The sequence below is a fragment of the Aotus nancymaae genome, unplaced genomic scaffold, assembly GCF_030222135.1.
Source record: "Aotus nancymaae isolate 86718 unplaced genomic scaffold, 86718_ANA_hifiasm-v0.15.2.pri h1tg000062l, whole genome shotgun sequence".
In the NCBI taxonomy this organism is placed as follows: Eukaryota; Metazoa; Chordata; class Mammalia; order Primates; family Aotidae; genus Aotus; species Aotus nancymaae.
This window is the reverse complement of record NW_026988476.1, coordinates 2,224,282-2,229,448: the sequence shown is the minus strand read 5'-3', so window position 1 is coordinate 2,229,448 and position 5,167 is coordinate 2,224,282.

Below are 5,167 nucleotides of genomic sequence, written 5' to 3'. Positions count from 1 at the left end.
GTGTTTTCATTAACTAATTCATACAATCCTTCCAACCACCCTATGAGATAGATACAATGTTCTCCCTATTAAGAGGAAGGTGAGCAACAGTGAAGTTATTAAAGTAATTTGTCCAAGGTCACAGAGTCAGGAAGCAGCAACTCCAGGGTCTGTACCCAAAAATTAAGGGTACAAGGGTACCTGCCTAGTCCTGTGCTTTACTGCCTCTCACACCTCCAGGATGAGCAGAAAAAGCAGAGAACAGGAAAGGCTGAAGATGTTGGAGAGTAAGGCATTTGCAAGGATCTTAGATAAGATAGAGTCCTTAGGAGAAAGAAAAGAGTAAGGATGAATATAAATGAAAAAAGTTATAGCTGCAGGGATCTAAAAGTAGATGTTGTATACACCAGATCTCTTTTTGTTTTTTCTGTCCAATAAGAGGTAAGAACATCTACTCAATGTGAGAGAGGACATGGTAAGGCAAAGCCCTTGACATGAGCATTGAAGGACTGAGATAACTGCTGGGCATAGGACAACAGCAGGCATTACTGAGAGACAACTAAAGAACTGATGATCTGCACAGGTCTCAGCTGAGGCTGCAGCTCATGAGGTTTTACTGCCCTCACTCTGCCTGATGGGTGATTTTACCAAACAGAACTGCTGGGGCAACAGAAAGTGGGAGTTTTTCAGAGGCAGGGAAAGTTAAGAAAATTAACATATTGGAAAAAATAAAATTATTAATTTATTTACAAACACTAAATGGTAATTACTATACGCCAGGCCTTGTTCTAAACATTTCTAAATATGAACTCCTTTAAAAATTATCATTGGGATGTAAGCAAGATGGCCAACTAGAGACTCTTAGGGCTCTCCCCTACTCAACAAAAACACCCCCAAACAAGAAATAAACTACATTTGGACCAAAATAACTAAAGGAGAGCACCAGAGAACAACAAAGAAACAGGGAAATAATATAAAGCACCGAATCCCAGGACGGCCACCTAGAGAAGGGAAGGCAACACCTTGCTTCTGCCACCCCATCTCCCTGGGTGGAATCAGCTCAGAAGTAGGAAGGACTCCTTGCAGGGAAAAGGTAAGCAAGAGGACCTCAGTATCCCCCATCACCACTGTGAGCACCTGAAGTCTTTACTCCTGTAGACTCTAGGAGTCCTCACAGGATCTGAGGTCCCTGGAGTCCGCACACTGAGCTACCCCCAAAGAAAGAGCCAGCCAAGCTACTGCAGACCTTCTCCATTTCACCCACCCCAGTCATTGGTGCATCCTTTTTTTTATGGCCAAGCTGAAGCAGTGCCCCATCCCTGGGGACCTGGAACACTGAGCTACTGGAGCAGCAAAAACCCTGACCTGTTGCCACAGTGAAGCAGTGCTCCACCCCCAGGAACCTCAGGCATCCTGCATAGTGGAACAGTTGTACTTCTGAGCACAAAAGGAGGTACTGCTGAGCCATGTAGCTGTGCTTTCTGGGGCTGAGAAGATGCAGTGTGTCACATCTCAGGAAATCAGAGACTTTGCTGGGTACCACCCTGCTCTCCATTCTGCAGCCAAAGCACCCCACCTACATGAACTAGATTAGTCCCACCACAGTCCCAGCTAATGAGGTACCCCACTTCTCCAGGGAGTGGTCATTGCTGTGCTGCTTCCCTCCCCCTGGGGCCCAAGACACAGCAACATCTTGCCATTCCTTAGTCCTTGCTGCTGCTATACCCGGTCTCACAGAGCCTGGGCTAATGCTGTGTCCCACCATCCCAGGGCCCAGGGTCACCACTACCTAGTACCTCGTTTCTCAGATCCCGAGCCAATCCTGTGCCCTGTTGGTTCCAGGTTCCAAACTGAACTGTTCCCTGCTCCTCAGGGCCCAAGCCTCCTAAGCATACCCCTTCTTCCCCAGAGCTGTGCCAGTGCTATGCCCTGGATCCCCAGGTCAGAACTACAGCTGTATCTCAGGCCTCTGGACCCAAGCTACTGGGGTGTGGCTCAGAGGAACAGACCCTGGCTTAGTGAAAGAACTGTATCAACTTGGCTTGGAGAGTGAAACGGTATGGCAAGTCCCAGGTGATACAGTAGTTTCACAAGACCTTGAGACCAGGAGCTCAGCTCCACAGTCATTCAGAACACCTATACCGTGGATTGCAGTGCTGCTGTGGCTGCCTGTGAGTCTGCTAGATCCAATACCAAGAGATCCCTTCAGCTAAGATTTCCAATTATGAGGAAAACAAGAAGAAAGGACCCCTAAAGCCGTGCCCTAATAACCTACTCAGCCATGATCACTGCCACAAAATCCTGCAGTCTAGGCCATTTGAGTCACTCGCAGTTATTGTTAACATTAATAATAACTGAAGAAGCTACACAGAGATCACACCACTAACCCACACAGAGCCAAAACCACCACACCCTGCCCAAGTGATTCCATTAGGCCCTCTGGAGGTAAAAATCTTCCCTTACAAAAGCCACTCTGTTAAGTTTGGAATAGGTAACTGCACCACTAGATGAGCAAACATCAATGCAGGGACACAAGACACATGAAAAAACAAGGAAACATGACACCACCAAAAGCACACAATAATTCTCCAGTAACTGACCCAGGAAATTCACGCAATGCCTGAAAACAAATTCAGAATAATAATCTTAAAGAAACTCAATGAGATACAAGGGAACACAGACAATTCAATTAAATCAGGAAAACAACACATGATCTGAATGAAAAATTCAACTAAGAGATAGATATCTGTATTTCTCTTTCTTGCATTGCTGTAAAGAAATACCCAAGACTGGGAAACTTATAAAGAAAAGAGGCTTAACTGGTTTATGGTTCTGAAGGCTGCACAGGAAACACAGCAGCATCTGCTTCTGGGGAGACCTCAGGAAGCTTACAATCATTGCAGAAGGGGAAGGGGAACAGACACATCACATGGTAAAAGCAGAAGGAAGAAAATGAGGGGAGAGGTGCTACACACTGTTAAATGACCAAATCTAATGAGAACTCACTTACTATCATGAAGACAGTACCAAAAGGGATGGTGCCAAACCACTTATGAGAAATCTGCCTTCATGATCCAATCACCTCCTACCCATAACCACCTCCAACACTGGAAGTTACATTTCAATATGAGATACGAGCAGGGATACACATCCAAACAATACCAATATCATACAAAAGAACGAAACAGAAATCTTAGAGCTGAAGAATTTAATCAATTAGATAAAAAATACAATAGAGAGCTTCAGTAGCAAACTAGATCAAGCAGAGGAGAATCTGTAAACTTAGATCGTTTGAAATGATGCAGGAGAAAACAGAATAAAAAAGAGTGAAGATGGTCTATGGAACTTACGGGACACAATTAAACAAATTTTGCATTATGGGAGTTTCAGAAAGAAAAGAGACAGGAAAAGGTTGAGAAAGCTTATTTAATGAAATAATTGCTGAAAATATCTCAAGTCTTGGGAGAAATATGAACATCCAGATTGATGAAGCTCAAATGTCCCCAAGTAGATTCAATTCAAAGAAGTCCTTTCTGAGGTACATTATAATCAAACTGTCAAAAGTCAAAACAGAGATAATTTTTAAAGCAGCAAGAAAAAAGTGTCTGGTCACATATAAGTGAATCCCCAATAGATTATCTGTGGATTTCACAGTGGTAAGTTTGCAACCCAGTAGAGAATGGATGATATATTCAAAATTATGAGAGAAAAATGAAAGAATAAAACTTGCTAATCAAGAATACTAACCCAGCAAACCTGTACTTCAGAAATGACGGAGAATAAAGACTTTCAAAAACAAGAAAAAGCCGGGGAAATTCATTGACATTATACCTGCCTTATAACAAATGCTTGAAAGTTATTTAAGCAGAAATATAAGGATGAAATTACTATCATGAATATACATGAAACTATACAATTCACTGGTAGAGGTAAACACATAGTCATATTCAAAATACTCAGATGCTGTAATGGTAGTGTTTAAATCATACATACCTCCAGTATGGAGGTTAAAAGTTGACACAGTAAAAAATAACTATGATAGTCATTAAGGGATACACAATATAAAAGATGTAAACTGTGACATCTGTAAATCAAAAATAAAGTTCAAAGCCCCCAACCAACTAGTGGACCCTCCTCTTGGCCAATGGCATTCCAAAGTTTACCTGAAACACCAGTTAACTAGTTTTTCATGGCCATGATGGGAAGCGGGGTGAGACATACCTCATTCCAATGGCATTCCAAAGTTAAACTGAAAAACTAGCTAACTAGTATTTCAAGGCCATGATGGGAAGCAGGGTGGGACATGCCTCATTATTCCCTTCTCCCTTTTGTAATTCAGGCACAGCTGACAAGCATTAACATTAAAACAGATGGTAAGAATGACAAAGCAGACTCTTCATAGCAATATGACACCAAATTTCAGCCTGACTCTAGTATAGCATCACATGACAGATAGCAGACCCTAAAGGAAATCAAAGTATTTTGCCCCAAATAATATTTATTTGATATATTCTGAAATGGCCTTGCAAAACTATCTCTTGTGAGGAAAATTATACTTTTTGTTGTCTACATAAAGTATTTTTCTATATACTTTATAGAGGAATGTTCATATAAACATTCCTTTCTATGTCTTTTCCCTGATCCAGGAGATAATTAACTGAGTCTGACACCTTTTTAGGTCTGATAAGAGCTCTGAAGCCTGCTACCGGGAGGATTTACTTGCATAATAAAACCTTGGTCTCCACAACCTCTTCTCTTAATCCAGACATTCCTTTCTATTGATTCCAGGTCTTTAGATAATAACTTTTTCAACCAATTGCCAATCAGAAAATCTTTGAATCCACCTATGACCTGGAAGCCCCCTGCGTAGAGTTGTCCTGCTTTCCAGATCAAACCGATGTATATCTTATAAGTATTGGTTGATGTCTTATGTTTCCCTAAAATGCAGAAACCAAGCTGAAGCCTAATCACCTTGGGCACATGTTTTCAGGATCTTCTGAAGGCTGTGTGTGAGCCACCAGTCACTCATATTTGGCTTAGAATAAATCTCTTCAAATACTTTACAGAGTTTGATTCTTTTTGTTGACACATCAAAAACATAAATGGTGATGAAAAATAAAAGTCTAGAGTTTTTTTGTATGTGACAAAAATTATCAGTTTAAAATAGATTATAATTGTTTTCTGTAAG